The following is a 19,114-nucleotide window of genomic DNA, read 5'->3' on the forward strand; positions in this document are numbered from 1 at the left end:
TTTTGGGCTCTAGAGAATAGGAGGTTAATGACTCCATTTTCCACAAAAGGAAAAATGTAAAGAAAAAGAGAAAGGTAGTGGTGGTTGGAATGTCACCTTCTCTCTAAGTTCTATGGGTAATGAGATTTTCTTGCTTTAGGGTGAAGAGGGCTACTTTTTTGAACAATCTAAGATATTAGCTCAGCAGTATTTCTGTAGAAACTGCGGAACGGCTAAACAAATCCTTAGTAGATCATCATTATGCATAGAATAACTTATGCTGTACTTTTGAAGTCAATTCAAACATCGTCCTTCTTATATAAAAGCAGTAATTACTGATGTAATGAGAAATTGATCTGGAATAATAAATATATTTTTGTTTTCTAAAAAAAAAACAAACCAGTTGTGATTGTTTATCAGAGAGTATACTTGAACTGTTTTCTGAACAGCAGTGTAGGGTATGGACACACAGAGAATGAAGTGTGATAAATTAATGTTGACTTCAGGTAAATTTCAGAGAATCTTAGAGTTATAAGGGATGTTAGTTACCATCTAACTCAATCTCCCATCTAACCCCAGATGTCCTCGATATGGTCTCTGATGGAATGTTATCCTGTTCTCTTTGAATATCTTCCCCCCGGGATAAAAGAGCAAACCCCTCTCTTCTTGGATACGTCCATTTCACCTACTTCTCAATTTCACTCATTGGCAAAAGTTCTGACTCCCAGAGCCCCACACGGACAGGTCTCGCTGCCACCATCTGGATTACTTCTCGTTTGTGAATGTCTCTCTTTAAATGAAGTTTCTGGAGTGAACACAGTTAACTCAGCTGCTATCTGAGAGCAGAGCAGCATGTGGGCAGGACTGGCCATGATCTCTTTTCTATGACATTCTTTTATTTTATCATAAGGCTTATTGAGGTCTAACTTGCATGTGGTAAAATTCACCCCTTACGATAAATATACCGTCCTCTGAATTTTGGTGAGTGCATACAGCTAGGCAACCACTAGTACAATCAAGGTACAGACCAGCTCTGTCACCACCTTGTGCCCTTTGTAGCTAGCCCTACACTTCATCCTCAGCTCCTGGAAACCACTAATCCATTGTCTGTTTCTAAGGTTTTGCCTTTTCTTCTTCAATAACATCTTGATTACATCTTGATTACTGAAGTTCAATATTACGTTAGGTGCGAGGGTTTTCATCAGTATGACACAAGGTGCATGATAACCTAGAGAGAATTTAAAGAAGGATGACGAAAAAAATGAGTAAGTGCAAGAGAATTGGTAAAGGAGAGAAAGGATCTAGAAAGAGGAAGAAGAAAGACCGAAGGAAGAGTGTGGTGGTGATAAAAGGTACTTTGGATGGTGGTGTCACCATTTCCAAAGCCACAGTGCTCACAAATAGTGAGAATGTGTCCTCTACCCCAGTGGCAACCACTGTTTCTGGTGCTGAATATCCATCCTTTGCCTGTCAGCCCATATTTCATATATCCTAACTTCAGATTCTGGTGACCTCTCTCTGCTTCTCCCAGAGATTCAGATCTGGGTAAAGACCAAGGTTTTGGAGAAGAGAATCTAACATGAATTTGGGAGACGGACTTTTACACAGATACTTTCAGAAAATAAGAAAGATATTTATTTTGAAATAATGTTCAAATAACTGCATTTGCCTTGAAGATTGGTGTGTCTTGTTTTTGTTTTGTTTTGTTTTCCCTAGCCAGTTAGAAGATAGACTGCCTCTTCCACACCTCCTGACCCATTTATTGTTGTGATTAATGGTTTGCCCCTCAGATTAGTTTAGCCAGGACTTTTCCTCTTGGGTTTACTACTCTTTGGAAGGTCCCCGTGGTTAAATGTCTTGAGATTTGAGCTCTAATCTCAGCTGTGCACCAACTAGCTGGCTAACTGGCCCAGTGCCTCTCAGGGCTTAGGGATAGGGTTGTTGAGCTTAGCAAATTAAAATATAGGCTGTTCAGTTAAATTTGAATTTCCAATAAACAACAAAGACTCTTTTAGTTATAAGTGTATCCCATGCTGAGATAAGCTGTTAAAATATCCTGGAATATGCAAATGCTGTGAAATGTCAAGTGGCTGCATTGCTGAAGAAGATATTCTTGACTTGTGGTTGACCCCTAGTGATTTAGGAGAACAAACAGTATGTAACCCTTGTCAAGGAGGTTACTTTTGGATACTAAGTATCTAAGGTAGCTTCAAGCTGGTGACATCATCGGGTTGTAATGGTGCTTGTAGTTCAAGGATGGGAGGCTGGGAAGGTGTGTGCCCAAGACAGTGTCTAAGTGGGTAGATGGTGAAGACACCTTTAGAGCTATTAGTATCCAAGGTGATGGCACCATTCTTAGTTCAGGTGAATTATATTTCCGGTGACTTTTTAAAAATGTCTTTTCTTCTACTACCTTTTTTTCTGTTTGCTTATCAGCTCGTTTTGGTTTCCCATTTGTGTTTTAAATCTTTGCTGTTTATTTTAATTTAGGATGTCAGCCCATGAAAAATAGATTTTTTTGTTTTGTGCCCTGGACACAGCATTGCTGATGTTTTACTTATTTATCCATCTTTATCCTGCCTGAGGGAAAACAAGTATTTAAAATGCCTTGTTGTCTTCATCTGTGAGTAGATAAATTTAGTATTTATTTGTGATGGTGCCGTAGTCTACTTCCTTACTCCTAATTTTGCTGCTAGCAATTACTGGGCCATAGTCTTGGCAGAATGTCTATACTCTGGGTGTCTCTGTAGTCTCTCCGGGTATTTAATCATGGTAAGATGGGTAAGAAGTAGAATGAACAATGCAAATGGACATTAGATCATGATGGTTAATTCTTACCAAAAAGTAAGTTTAGCTCCAACTTTTAGCTTTTTAGAAAATGACTGTATTAAAAATTTTATAAGTTCATCTGTCCGTCAAAAATCCAGTGAGTACCTATCAGAATAACAGATTAATGTTAAACATGATTTCTGAGTGGCAGGAAATTTTGTTCTAGATGGAGCTGATGTCTCATACATACATGACTGACAGGTTCATAATGGCACATTACATTTACTCTCCCACTCCTCTTGCGTGTAGATTAAAAAAAAAATCAGTTACAATAAAAGTAGTCACATTTCCAAGAACTTACTGTTAACTCATCCGGTGATGATAAGTTCTTTCAGTCAGTACTCAAGCAATATATTTTATATTGATTTTCTCTTGATGATGTCTCTGGTTCCCTACATTGTTAGCTATTTGCTAAAAGAGGTAAGTTACAAAAAATGAGATTATGGCTTTCTGAGCATGGGTAAATCAGTACTTTAGTGAATAGAACCTACTAATAAAAATTGGCCTTCTATATGTCATCTGGCACTTATGGCCCACAGAGCTAGACAGCACAGGTCTTGGGAAGGTCATGGCAAGAGGACTATCCCTCAAGAGAAAGCTCAATGTCAAGATAATGGAGATCTGCCCTCCTCCTGCAGTTGGGGGTGAGAGAAACAAGGTGAGTGCATTGTGATTAGCACACGACAGTGGACAGAGTCTGGAGCTCAGACACCGTTTTTCTTTCTTTTCCTTTTTCTTTCCATTCCTTTCCTCTATTCCTTTTCTTTTCTTTCCTTTTCTTTGTAATTATAACCCCTAACCATCAAAATAACTTCAGGCCCTCAGTTTTATTTTCCGTATACAAAATGGAGAAGTTTTCAGCTGAGGGGGTTTTAGGGACCCCCAACTCAATCATCTCATCATATCCATGAAGAGTCTAGTATCCAGATGGGTTAACTGAGCTACTCAGGGCACTGATAATACTGGTAGAGCTAGGGGAAGGACTTGGTTCTTAGATTTTTATTTAATGCTCTTGTAAATGTCGTCGAAGGGCATGAGCTTAGAGGCTAGGTTTGGGTCTCAGTAGGATGATATCTGAGCCAGATGAACTTTTCAAGTAACAATGTCCTTGAACTCAGTTTCCTCATCAGTAAAGTGGGGGTAATAACACCTGCCCTATTTACCTCTCAAGGCTTTTATGGGTATCTGGTGAGACAATAAAACATAAAGTTCCAAAAAAAAAAAAAAGAAAGAAAGATACTACATTATTTATTTATTTATTTATTGCCATGTAATAATCTTAGTAGCTTAAAGAACAAATATTTATTATTTCATAGATTGTATGCACCAGGAATCCAGGCCCAAAAGAACAGGATGCCTCTGGCTCGAGGTCCTTAGTAAGATTATAGTCAATCTGTCAAGCAGACCCTTGGTCTCATCTGAAGGTTTGACTTGGGAGAGTGCCGGGAGAGGTCTTTTTCTAAGGCCAGTTACGTGATTATTATCGGGATTCAATTCCTTGCATATGGACCTCTCCGTAGGATTGCTTACAACATGGTGGATGGCTTCCTTGGACCAAGTGAGCAAGAAAGCAAGAGCATGTGAACAATATGGGAACAAGAGTTTTTGTAACCTACTCTTGGAAGTAACATCCCATTACCTTTGCTGTTCTCTGTTTATTAGAAGTGGGTTACCAGGCCCCCACACTCAAAGAGCACAGATGACATAATACCAAGAGTTGGCCACCATTGGGTCCATCTCAGAGGTTCCTATTGCAAGGATTATTCTCAGTTCTATGGTAGTTACAAGGAAAGAATTAGATAACAGATGCATGCTTGCTTTAATGAATGAAAGGCTTTTACAAAAAGAAGGTGGTATTAATATCTCCATTTATCACTATTGATGGACTCCCTGCTCTTGAAAGAGATTCAAGGTGGCATCCACAGCTTGCTTGTGCTCTATTCCTCCTGTTCAGAATGCCTTCCTTCTCAGCCCTTGTGCACTTGAGAATTGCTAAATCGTCTTCTGTGAATCCACCCAAATGTTGCCTCCTGGATATGTTACCGTGGTTCACTATTGTGCTTTCCAAGGTGAACTTGGCCATAAGACACTGTACAATTTGGAACCCAGTTGCATTTTCTAGTTGTATCACAGTTCATTGATGTGTCTCCCCGGAGGAATAGTAATAAATGATCTTGGGCAAAGGGACCCATGTCTCCCTGGTTTGTTCTGTTTTGAAGACTAGACCTACAGTGATTTGTTAAGAGTTCTTGAAACTGTGATAGTCCCCTTGCTAGGGGTGGAGAAGTATATGCAAACCATTTATCAAAGTGGGGGCAGAGGATCACCTGCACCCCCAGCTTTGGGGTGCTTTAAAAGCTTTAAAAGTACAGATTCCTGGACCTTGCTTTGGGCTTACTGAATAAAAATCTCTGGGGTTGATCCCAGAAATTTGTATTTTTACTCAGGTGATTCTGATATAAAGTTTGATAAGCCCCAGTCTGAAGGAACCCTCCAAAGATTACGGCTGACAGCATCCATACACGTTTTCTTATTTGCCTTTATATTGGCTATGGTTTGTGATTATAGTTCTTCTAAGACACCTATGGTTGTCAAAGGCACCGTTACATTATGCACTATTAAGAAAGAAAAAAGAAACCAACTCTGCTGATTATGATGTGAAGGGTCCATAAAGATCCCTTCAATTGGAGAGATGTTAAAATCTGAGAAAAATCTCAGAATTGAAGCGACGTGACAAAATATCTTTCTTTTCTGACCGGACCAGATCTATGAGATAAACACTCTATATTCAACTGTCTAGAAACAGATCTTTTAAATTCTTACATTCATCCACCCAGCCATTTACTCATTCCACATATATCACATACAGTTACGGAAGGCACGGTGCTTGGCTGAGGTGATGAGTTGTGAATGAGATGTGTCTCATGGGGCTTAGGCTACAGGGGAAAGACTGAAATTAAATAAACACACCAGTCAATATACACTCACTAATTAGGATAAATGCAATGAAGGACAAAGAGGAATCAAAGGAATTGGCCAAGGTCTGAGGATACACCCCGCTGTGGGGCCGATGGGATCGACAAGCAATTGTCTCTGAAGAGGCTGGAAGTAAGGGCAAGTGAGAGGTCGTTTGCATGAGCCAGGCTCATACCAATGACTTCTTTAGGAGGGGCACGTGGGAACTGTGAGCCCAGCACGGAGACATGCATGCACAAAGGTTTACTCTCTTAGCACCCAGGTGACTGACGTCTGAAAAGGCTAGCCATCCACAGGTTCAGCAACCAAGGACCCCGCTATGCTGAGTCTTGTGTTCCTTTCTCCCAGTGTTCTCTGGGTTTGAATCCCCTACTGGGCTTCCATGGCCATGTGCCTGACTGTGAACTGAACTTAATACCCTGAATCATCAGTGTCACGGGGAGATGGATTCTTTACAATCCTTAATGTGACAAACTGGATTGATCCCTGCCCGCTACCTGCTGGCTTGCTGCAGCGTTTCCTTAAATCTCTTCTTCTCTCTCTCTCTCTCTCTCTCTCTCTCTCTTCCTCGCTTCCTACGCTGTGCGTGTGAAAGGAAAAGCATTTCCCTGCAAAGACTCCTCGATTTGATTACACTGTGGAGAAACAAGAGAAAGGGTCCTGAGTGCTGGAGTCCACTCTGGCCCTCGTCTCCTCTTTGTGCTAATCTGAAATGGTGGAATTCTACAGCCTTGTCAGCTGCCTAAATGACCTTCAATCTTTATTTTGGGAGACTTTCATTAAAAAATTGAATCAATTTCATTTGTTTTAGGCTGGCCTAAAACAAATGAAATTGTAAAAATGCTCATCGCTGAGCGGTGATTTGAATACCCCCCCCACCCCCTGCCGCAAACCCGTTACAAAGAAGGAAAGCAGATCAGTTGTCTCTGAGAGATTTAAAATGAAAGGTACTTTTCATCTTAAAAATGGAACTTGGGATGCTGTTTGAGTGTGCTGTGCATTCAGTATTCACAGGGTAAAACATAAAAGAAATACCATGGATTTAAAAAAAGATATTATTTTTCTGCCGCATACTGCTTCTACCAAATCACCTGAGAGGTGATTTGAGAAGGGCATTTTAGAATAAAGACATTGTTCTGACAGCAAATACAAATGAAATAAAATTGGCCCAAGGCTTTGATGCCGGAACCCACATGGAGAGCTGAGACATAGCAACATGCTAGCTCAATGCACCAGAGGAATAGATCCGGCATAATTTGTAGAAGTGTGTGAAGCAAAGATGAAAGAGGGAAAAAAAAAATTTTTTTTTTTAGAAAATTTTTTAAAACATGCACAGAGATTAGAACAGACTTTTCTGGTTGTATTAATTCCTATATTGCAAGAACTTACCCACAAATGTCACAAGGGGACTGAGTTAAGTGATGATCTTTTTGTCCCCATTATCAAGGGCAGATATGTGAGCGGGGAGAAATAAGCTTTTTTCCTCTAATTTTTAAGAAAGTAAATAGAGGGGCGCCTGGGTGGCTCAGTGGGTTAAAGCCTCTGCCTTCAGCTCAGGTCATGATCCCAGGGTCCTGGGATCGAGCCCCGCATCGGGCTCTCTGCTCAGCGGGGAGCCTGCTTCCTCCTCTCTCTCTGCCTGCCTCTCTGCCTACTTGTGATCTCTGTCAAATAAATAAATAAAATCTTAAAAAAAAAAAAAGAAACAAAGTACATAGAACAGGGGTGTCTGGCTGGCTCAGTCAATGGAGCAGGTGAGCCACTTGGGATTGTGGTTAGGGGCCCCATGTTTCGTGTAGAGATTACTTATAAATAAAATCTTTAAAAAAAGAAAGTAAAGAGAAGAAAGGGTAGAAGTCTGCTTTTGGCTGCTAATAAGATTCTGGCTTCTGGCTCAAGCATATGACACATCTTGAAACAAACCCTATGCATAGGATATGAGTGGCGACCCCAATCTTCCTCCACGATGAGCTTTACCCTAAGCCTGAGGAAGTTGCTTAAAATGGCTTCCAGTCAGGCATAAAACAAGGAAGAAAGGAACCGAAACCACAAGAAAGGAGACCAAAGCTATCTCAGACCTTCCAGGTGACACTATGCCCGTGAGTTGTTCCTGATGAACACATATAAGAGAATTTTAGGAAGAAACAGCTGAAGAGGGTCATTTGCCTATTATTTTTAGATCAATCACCAAGTACTTCAGCTGGAGACTGAAGGAAAGATCCTGAGTGCCTTTCTTATGTGTTAGTGAAGAACAAAGTGTCCATTGAGAGGCGGATGGTCATTCGAGGCATGGAGAAGGAAAACACGGTTGATAACTGATAACTGTTCCTATACATGGCTACTTCTGCTCTCATTTGAACAGCTAAAACAAAGCTTGCTGATTTTAGAAAAGACACTCTTTGAAGTCCTATCCTGCTCTTTAAATCTATAAACAAAACAAACGAAAGCAATGCAGAAGCTCAGATTAAAATTGCATTTTAATCTCATCCCTTAAATAATTAAATTCGTAATTTTTTTCCTCCTGAATGAATGATTTAGCCTGGAAGGGAGGTCACTTAAGGTATGTCTAGCATTGATAACAATGTGGAAATAACACAGCATTCAAAAACAAACTCTAGGACTTAATTCGCCATACGATCTTGAGCAAAATGCTGACACTTTAAGTTTTGGATTTTTCATACATAAAAATGGGATGAATGTCTATTTTTCAGGGTTACCATCAGTTTTAAATGAGATATGTTCCGTTGCCTAGTGCAGTGCCTGACACATGTTGGTCACAAATAATTTACCTTCTTCTAAGGATGGATATTTAGATTGGATTTCGTTTCTCACAGAAGACCTACAAGAGGAAAAGCAAAAAGTCCCAGCTTTTGAAGTTTTTTAAGCCTATAATTCTTTCTCAACTGTGAAAGTAACACATATTCTTACAAAAAATTAAAATACAAAACATTGAAAGAAGAAAAAAATGACAGTGGTACCCTTTCTCCATACTTTCTGCTTTCTATAGTTCTAGTCACCCAGGTCAAGCACGGTCTGTAGGCAGATGACCCTCTTTCTGACTTATTGTCAGAAGGTCAATGTACGTCACACAGCCTCACGTCATCCACCTCCCTTCATCTCATCACAGAGGTGCTGTTATAATCTCGCATCTTCACAAGAGGAAGGGTGCACACTATAGAATAAGATATTTTGAGGGATAGACCACAATCACATTATTCATTTTACAGTATACAGTTCTAATTGCAATGGTTTTTATTTATAATTGCAATTTCTATTTTATTACTAGTTATTGCAGTTAATTTCTTATTGTGTCTAAGTTATAAATTAAACTTGCTTATAGGTATGTATGTATAGGAAAAAACATAGCATAGATAGGGCCTGGTACTTTCTGTGGTTTCAGGCATCCACTTGAGGTCTTAGAAATGCATCCCCTGTGGTTTGCTGTATTATCCACACTCTCAACACTCTTAATATTTGTAGGTTATGAATTTTCTGCATTTATTATGGTCTTTTAAAAATATTTTAACGTTAGATATTATATATACATATAATTACAGCAAGAAAGTATCTTTTCTAAAATCAGCCAGCTTTCCAAATTCGAATGAGAGCAAAAAATTGCAATACCGTATTTTTTCTTTCTGTGAATATAATGCCATTAACATTTCCTTAGATTTGTCAAAACTTGTGACACATCTAATGTTTATTAGCTATATATTCCGTTTATATGTCATAGATGCTTAGGATATTTTCAATGTTTTGCTATTGAAATTGACTTTGAGATAAATATAGTAACATATTTTCAAAAATGTACCTAATTTCCAAGTGCTTTTTGTAAACAGATTTCAGGGTAAGTGGATATGAACATTTCTAGGACTTTGGAAATATCATCAAACTGCTTTCCTATAGGATTGGGTCAATTTATATTCCACCAACAACATGAGAGCCTCACTTCCTGGTTTAACCTCTACCTCGTAAATATTGAACAGTATTATTGAGAAAGTTTTGCAAAAGTGAAAAATGGTATTTTTGCTATATTAATTTGTATCTCTTTATTACTGTGTTTGAATGATTTCTCCTTTTGTGAAATGTTTTTGTTCACACCCTGTGCCTATTTGGCTGTAGAGACCCTGATATTTTCCCATCCATTTAAATGTACTTTCTCTATAGAAAAGATAAACACTTGGTCATAAGTGCTATGAATCTTTAATGACCTTATTTTTTACTCTTTTTTGTACATTTGCTTTAAATTTTTACAGTTGTAATTTTTTTCTTATGGATTTTTCTTTTCTCTTAAGGTTATCCCTTAAGGGAAAGTCCTTATTACTCATTTTCCTTTTGAAAATTTTGTTATCCGAAGGGGTTCCATACTGTACCCCCCAAAACCCGATTATCTCCTGTGTGTGTGTATGTGTATGTTTGTGTGACTCCAGCGACAACAAAAGGGTAAAATGGAGGAAAAGATCATGAATACCAATCTCAAACATACTGAAAATGATTCATAAATTCATTTTTTCTTAAAAAAATCCAAATGCCCATAAAATTTCATCGTGTGGTTTCATGGCCAGGAGAGAATTAGAAAGAGTAACCGACAATAAAATGGAATGTTAAAACCAGCAGGCTTCTTGACAGATGGGAGAAACTACGAGTTAGTTATATGAGGAGCTATTTGAGACAACAAGGACCAGTAGAGTGAGCGGCAGAATCCACCCAGACGTAGCTGCTCTCAGACACTTTTCCACTTTGCGTTTGCCTAAGCCTGCCTGCGACAGATCTAAGTGAATCTGTGAACAGCCAAAGAGAGGCGAATGATTTCCAAACAGAAGGAAATCTCTACGAATGGGATGCTTCCTCACTGCTAACGGGGAAACAGCACGAGAAGTCTTTCTCAGCTTATGGTCCCAATTAGGCTATCTCAATCCTCTTTAAAGCAAATTCCGCAACGTGTCCCCCACCCCAACACACATAGTTGGCCACATTCACAAATTTCAACAAACAGGATGTTTTTTCATCTGAGAATATCCTCTATTTTAATTTTTTCTGTTCAAACATTAATTCTAGAGAAAGAAATCAAACCAGAAACTCTATACTTTTCAATGCTTTGCATATAACAAAGTTCAAAGTCATGGATTCTGTGTCTAAATGTACTGAGCAAAAAAGTATAGAAACAGCACACCTGGCCTCAGGGAGCGTGCAGTGGAAGAGCCCATGCCGAGTGCGTGTTATACGGGGACGTGGAGACAGATAAAGTAGGATAAAGATATTGAAGATATTAAGTCAAAATAGGAACAGACCAAGAACACGTGACACACGCATAGAAGAGATGCACATTTATTCACCTAATGCATGTAGTGGTAAGTATAATACGGGTCATTCGTGATTAGCTTCAGTCCTTAGGGTACCTTCTGTGAGGCACTCTTTCCTATAAACACTCTTTCAGTAAGGGGAAATAGAAGGGAAATCCTGCAACTTTATAAGGAGCAGCTACAAAAAACCCCCAGCTAACATGATACTTGTGACCATGGGTCTGGGTAATCCTACAGAATCTCCAGAAAAGCCTGGATGGCAGGAGAAGGTCCATTTGTTCATCAAATACCATGCTAAGGACTTTGGCATTTATTTCTAAGTGGCAGGAGCCATGGAATACTTTGGGACCGAGGAGTAATTGGTGTGATTCTCATTGGCAAAAACTCCTTCTGGCAGGTGGGTGAAGATTGGTTTCAAGGGTCTGATACAGAGAGCAGTGACCAACTGAAAGGATTTTCCATAGTTCCCATGAGAAATACCGTGGGACTACATGAGGAGAGTATGGATGGAGAGCAAAGGGGATCTCCCGTAGAAGGCAGGGGTATCAGAACTCAATGAAAATGAGAGGGAGAAAGAGGAGTCAGGATAGTGTTCAAGGTGTCTGGCATTGTTTGGAACCAAATGTTGCATCCATGCTTCTGAGTTGTTCAAAGCACCAAGAGAGAGGAAAGTGGCACTTGACACTGAGGGGAGAAAGAAAAAATAATAATAATCCAAAGTGCATTTTACACTGTATTTTGTGATTCAAACATGCAGGCTGGGATTATGCTTCGTTAGTTCATACCAGGTGATTTTTTTGGTGTGATCTTGAGTTTTGACCATATCTTTGCGTGGGAGTTTTGCACATTTCTCGCACTGTCACAAAAGCTGAATTTTAGGTTGGAAAGATCGCATTTGGTCAAAGATCTGCCAACACTTGCTAATGAAGGTTTCCTTTGGTAGGTCTCTGAGAAGAAACTGCAAATTACAATGCATGCTAACTTACCACTGGAACTATTACTAGTCTCTAAAGAGGAGCTCCCACAATGACGTAGAGTCTGAACTTGGTAATTTCACATCCTGACCCTTCATCCTTCATGTTTTCGGTTCTTTGATGTCAGAGGTGAATTAGTAGCAGTGCAAGAAGAGACTTTTGGGTGAAAAATGCCTTTGCTTCCAGGAAATCTTGCTGTTTTTCCTTTTCATTCCTCTTCATGTCAGAGTAGATATTAGCCCTTCTTGTTCTGTGGCTATTATTCCGGGGGGTGGTGGGGTGGTGGGAATACAAATGGAAGCCAAGAGTATATTTTAAAAATTGAAGAGCATCAAGACATCACAGCCTGAGTTGGCCATCAAGATTTACAATTACATTTCCATCACAAAGAGCCTGGCCGATCATATTTGGCCATGACCATTTATGTTTTGATTTCTATTTCTTTGGCGGGACAACACCCCAATTAGACAGATGAGCGTTGCGTTCCGATTTTGGAGCATCTCCTTGCTGGCCTAGGTTACTCCAGGGCTCCAGTAGCTGTTCTCTTCTCCGTGGTGCTGGCACCCCATGAATTCTCAGCATAGAAGAAAACTATGCAGGCTAACACACTCATGGTAATTTAACCTGGATTATGGCTGAATTGCCCAGATGATAGATCCGAATTTTCCCTGAAGTTTCTAGGTTCTTCTCCTTTAAGTGCTTTTCCGCTGGTGTTATGTAAAGTGAGCAGAGGTGATGGGCGGAGGGCAGAAGGGAAAGGGTCTGGAATTTATTTTTCTCTCCTTAGATACAAGAATGAGGCCAGAATGTCTACTTTAGCCTCCTGGTAGCACACGGTATTCTTTGAAATATCACGGGAAAATCATAACTAGAGAATCATTATTATAAAAAGGGCGTTGTGGCTGCACATTCCGACTTGTGTGGAAAAAGACCCATTTTTGTTCAGAACTCACATCCTGCTTACACAATACATAGCTCCCCCGTTCACAACTGTGTATGATGGCATACATAGATTCACTGCAGATTTTCAGCGAAGCAAAATATAAAAGGAGAAGCCATCAGACTTGTCCTCCTTGTAAGAAATGAAACCCACAGCTAGCCAGCCTTCCCCGCAATTTTAAACCATTCCAAGAAGACACACACACACACACACACACACACACACACAAATTAAAAGTGACTCCATGGACAGATTCTCCTTTCTTCGGGGTAAGAGCTGCATTTCATTACTTTAAAAACGCTCGTTCATTTAAAGAACACTAAATGCTTCCTGGTCTGGATATATAAAATTATTGGATGGCCACTGCTAGCCATTCATCTGAGACCCTGATGTGCCACAGTCGATTTTTGAGAACGCTTCTGCCACTTAATGTGACAAACATTCAGCCTCGCAGTTTAAGAGATCTTTGAGAAAGGCCATCCCCACATGAAATGAATTTAACAGCAGCAATTTGTCATTTTGCCCTTCCTTTGCTGGGGAAAAAAAATGCTGGTGATTTCTTTTGACTTAAACTGGGCATTCAAAAAGCTGTTTTTATTAATGAATAATATTAAGCCACTAGTGAAAGGCTCCCTGACTCTGTTTAAATAACAGGCTATGATTCCTCTCCCCTCAAGCTCCCCCCTCCCACCCCCATTTGGCTCCGCTGCTATTAATTGAGGAGTTTCTTTGTTTCTTTCCTAATGAAGCTAACAGAACACATCTGTCAGGTGCTTGTATTCTTTGCCTGTCTATAGTATGTAATAGACCAGCTGGAGGCTATAATGCTACACAATACCCCTGGCCGTTACAGCAACTATTTATTCCTGGGCTTTTCCTCCGAAAGGGATTTGGAAAAAAAAAAAAAAAAAGTCTGAAATTTGGGCCTAATTGCTATTTACCCAGCGATAGACACCTGTTCTAGCTGAGACATTGGCTCATGAATCCTACACCTGAGACCTTAGGGAGAGTAGAGGGGAGGTTTCAAGCAGCTGCCAGTCCATTTCGAGAGAGAGAGAGCTGTAGCTTGTTGGGGTTTGTGTGTTTATAAGTATAGGCATATATTTTTAAATACTGTATGTTTAGTATGCACACCCATAACCAGAGGGTATATATTAAAAGCCATGTACTATGATTTCACGGTCAATTGCTTATCTGAAGGCTGGATGCATACCACCGTTGCAGCTACAACTGTGACCGCTTTAAAAATAGTGCACTGGGGCTGAATTCAATACCAAGAGCGGGCGCATGTCCTTCACAAGGTCCATTCCGGGCCTCGGGGGAAATAATTTCTTAGGGCGAATTGGGAGAGAAATTTAACCAAACATAACTTTTCTTGGAGAGATGCAACTTTGATTTTGCTATTCCCCTCGCCCAATACAATGGGCTTCCCTCCTTAAGACCTACTGAAATTGTTCAACTTTCCAGTTGTTTTACTTTTCGACCTCAGTAACACTATCTTTCCTTCCTTGGCTTGCCTTCACAATGCCTTTTTCGCCCAGTGGTGCTACAGAGAAAGAATTCATGGTCATGGTAACAACTTACTTCTTGGGAAAAATAAGAAAAAACGCAATTCATTATGGAGACCCTACCTCAGGTAAGTTAATACAGCACCTAATGTTGTTTAGTAGTTAGAAATTCCAGCTTATTAAAATGCTATTAGGTCACAAACGTATGGCTTTGCATTTGTAAGAGAATGAAAATTATGGTAACAGTATGGGTATACATGCATATGTGATATATATATATGTATGTGTGTGTGTGTGTATATATAATTATATATATTTCTGACATCACACACTCCAATCTCACTGCCCCGTTTGGCTTAGGTTTATGTGTAGAGAGAAGACTGGGGATACAGAGATTTAGCACGAGCTCACTGGCAACAGAACAGAAATAAAACATTATTGCCCTACTATTTTATCTGGCCTCTCATCAGAGGACATTCCCGCTGCAGAGGGCTGGCAGGGTAGGGAAGGTGGAGGCGGGGGGGTTAGGTGGGGAGGAGGGGGAAAGAGAAAGAGGGTTTTTCTGTTTGTTTTGTTTTTTTTGTTGTTGTTGTTTTCCTCTTCTGGTCTTTCCTATCCTTTTTCCATTTGGTCTGACTTCTGAGTTTTCTGATGGATGCTCCATCGGTATTGCTGGAATAACCTCCCCTTGACATACAGTTTTGCGAAATTTGGCCTCGCCGAGCTAATCAAATCATGCTGCCGAACAACACCTAATTTGTTACCAAACTAGAAAATCTTTTATTATTTCTCCCAAAGGATATGTGAGCTACATGAGACCCTGGTGTGAGAATTCGTGAAATGAAATGAAGAGGTTGAAGGGAGATTTAAACACAAAGCAGAAATTCAAGTCATAAATGAAACAAAAGTCATCTGAGGGACGGATCCCATGCAGACGCGCGCGCGTGTGCACAGGCGCGCGCACGCACACAGGCACGTACACGCACGCTCGCACGCAACCGCGCTTGTTAAGAAATTCCCCTCGGTCTCATCTGCAGCCGGAGGTGACCGAAGAGTCAGAGCCGCAGGAAGCGGCCGGCGACGACAGGGGAGATGGACAGTACTCACATACAAATGAGAGCTTTGCCTCCGGGCGCGCACAATTGGATGGAGAGCGGACGCCGAAGCAGAAATTCATTTCCCCAGAGAAGGAGAGAAGTGCGCGGAGAGCTCAGGGTCACACCAGAACAGGTGATAATGAAATTAGAGTTAATGAAGGCTGAAGAAACCAAGGCCAGATGGGGTGGAGAAGCTGTTATCTGAGATGCACGCTGAAACCAGACATGCTATCTCAGCGCAGGAGAAATCAATTGTGGGAGGCGCACAAGAGAAAACTTGGGGGAAATGTAAGACTCGCCTCCCCGCCCCAACCCCCGTTTCAGAGGCAGGTCGTCTCTGGGCTTCCGTGGGACGAGATGTTGAAAGTGTGCAATTCTAGGAGGCAGATTATGTGACTGAGGGCAAGAGGGGTAATGTCTCTGAGCCTCAGTTTCCTTCCCGTAAAATGGGGATAACAATACCTAGCATCCTCTTCTTGGAAAGACTAAATGAAGTAGTTTTTGCCGAAAATGCAGGCGCACAGATTTGGGTATCAAGTATACCATAACGTTATCATATTTCTTTGTGAGTGATTAGTTTGTACTTGCCGAAATGCCAGTAAAGGTCATGCCAGTTGGCCTATCCATGGAGTTGTCTACTTTCTAGAACCTTCAAAGCAAGCATAGGACATCAGAAAAATAAATGAATCCTGCATACATCTTGCTGTTCTTAGTAGGTTTTTAATATCTGCAGTGTATTATGAAAGATAAGGATTTTGTCAGAAGGAGCCAAGAAACTAATTGATGCAGAGATAACCCACAGGATCATTGTTTAAATAAGAGTTGAAGTCATTGCAGGTATCCGTGTTGGTCATAATAAAATGAATTTGGGGCTTGATATATGTATAGACTGAGGTATATGGGCAAGCTTTTCCTCCCAATGCTGTTGATAACAACACCTTATTAATTGCAGGGCGAGGTGTTCTGTTGGTTGGTCCTGGTGGTTGCTGACCTCCAGTTCTGAATGTCCTATTACTTGATGGCATTCACGGGGTATTTTGCTAGCAAACAACTTGGTGTGGTTGCCCAGCACTATGGTCTAGATCTCCGACCCTTGTGAAGATTCTGGGAGCTACCTAAGACCTTGCAATAAAATGCTTTTCTTTTTCCACTGGCCAGAGTGGATCCTGCTGTTCGCTAGTAAGACGCCTGACCATTGCACACGTGTTATGTATTTTCATTAACCGTAATGTGAATTGTTCAACTTAGTAGTATTGTGGAGGCAGGACATACCTCCCAAGCATCCATTTGCCCTTCTCTTGGTAATTACCCTGATATTCTGTGGGGAAGAAAGATGGTGTGATCCATGATTCTCTAGTGTAGTCGTCTGGCTGGGGGCAAGTTAACTCTACCCTGACTCTAGACAGGTCCTGTGGCTCAAGGCTGTGCTAATCAATGTAATTCTATTGTTAGCCATAGTTATGAAGCAGATGTTCGGAGATACAGGAGCAAGTGTCCCAGATGTTTCTAGGAAAGATCTTCTCAGAGTTTCCAGAAACAACTGTCTGTCCCCATGCATATCAAGAGAAATGTAATTCAAGGGGTTATTTGCTGCCTGATTTTAGCCACAAGAAGGCAGCCAGCTCCAGGATAAATAGAATGGAAGACATAGCAGAGAGACACAAAGAAGCCACATACTTGGTAACATCATTGGGCCACCAAATCTACCCAACCCAGTCGTCCAGCCTAGATATGGACTTTCTAGTAATGGGAAGCAATAATGGCTTCTTTGGTTTACCACTTTACATTGAGTTTTTTGTTACTTGCAAATGGAATGCACCCTAACTTACCAAATACTTTAAAAAAACAAAAAAACAAAAGGCAACAAGATGCTACTGCTTCTGTGACTCACCAGGATGTCATAAACTATTAGGGGAAAAAAAAAGTTTGCCAATTTAACTCATACAGTGTTTTTGTTACTTGGAATTTTTGTTCTATAGTCATTGCAAAAGCTCTTTTATATATATATATAGACTTTCGTGTTTGTCATTTATTACTTCTGTGCATACATACTTCAAAAGGAAAATATCAGTGAAACAAATTCTGTCAAATATGCTAAAACTTCTTCACATTATCTATTGGATCTCCAGCTTTGTTTGTCTACCTTCCTCTGTCTGGCCCAGGGCCCTTTGGGGCTACCCCTATGGCTGGATCTCCTGAGCTTGGTGCCAGCCGGATGCTAGTTGGTTCAGCCAGTGAAGGTACCATCGGGAAAGGGGAAGGCATAAGAAAGGGAACTTGGGCATGTCTTCTAGCTGTGCCTCAGTGTCTCTGGTAGGAGCTATTCTGGGATTACAGCTTCTCCAGTTCTTATCAAGCTCCTATTAAGATCTCCTCCCCCTATTTCTTCAGTCATAGGGGTAGTAATCGCTTCTTGGTAGGACCACACTTTTGTAAGAAGTCCTTCCAGGGGGCACCTGGCTGGCTCATTTGGTAGAACATGCAACTCTTGATCTTGGGGTTGTGACTTCGAGCCCCACAGTGAGGGTAGAGATTACTTTAGAAAATCATTAAAAACAACAACAACAAAAAACAGTCCTTCCATTAGAGTCTTTTTATTTGACTTACTGCTGGTAAATTTTGATTCTTAACAGTTCTCTGACTCGTCCAGAATCCACCTCTTCTAGATAACTTTTCTATTCAAAATCTTTTTTTTTTCTCCCCTAGTTCCATTCCCAGCATCATTAAGACCACTGATGATGCAGTTACTTCTTAAAGGACTGATCACTCTCTACTCCAGGAAGACTTTCAAGATGTAACTTGGAGAGGCAGCCACATTCCCCTTAGTGACCTAATATTGTTTGCTATGTAATAATAAGTCTCTTATCTGTGTCATCCTTTGCATTTCTCTAGCTCTCCCCTCTTCAGATCATGCCTAGTAAATACAGTTTTCCAAATAGCTCTGCCGCAGCCTGTCCGTTCTCTTGCTCATTGACATAGCATGGTTACACGTGTGCCCCCAAACCACCCAGCACATTTCACTGTCTGCAAGATAAAACCCAGTTCTTGGCCATGTGTATTGAAGACCTTGTGTAATCTCACCTCCTCCAGATTAATTTTTTTTCTTTGAAAAACACACTTTTTTTTCCAATTGAGTTCCTGGCATACACCAGCTACTATTCTAGGAACTGTGGATACAAACACAAGATAGATATTTGCTACATTTAGGAGATGGGTAAACAAATAATTATACCAGAGTATGATTGCCTCATGTATAACCTGTGTTTTGTTAGAGCACCCCAGTTTAGAGGCAAAAACTGGGTCACATTAACAGTCACAAGCATCATTATTTTTACTTGATCTGAGGAAGATGACATAGGCTCTTGAGGTACCCTGCCGGGCTTTAAATCCCTGTTCTCTTACTTACTTCCTGTGTGACCTTGGGCATGCTGCCTAAACTCTCCCATGTCTCAATTTCTTCATTTATAAAATGGGGATAATACTAGTGGCCATCTCATAAAGCTGTTGT

The sequence above is a fragment of the Lutra lutra genome, chromosome 6 (genome assembly GCF_902655055.1).
Source record: "Lutra lutra chromosome 6, mLutLut1.2, whole genome shotgun sequence".
In the NCBI taxonomy this organism is placed as follows: domain Eukaryota; kingdom Metazoa; phylum Chordata; class Mammalia; order Carnivora; family Mustelidae; genus Lutra; species Lutra lutra.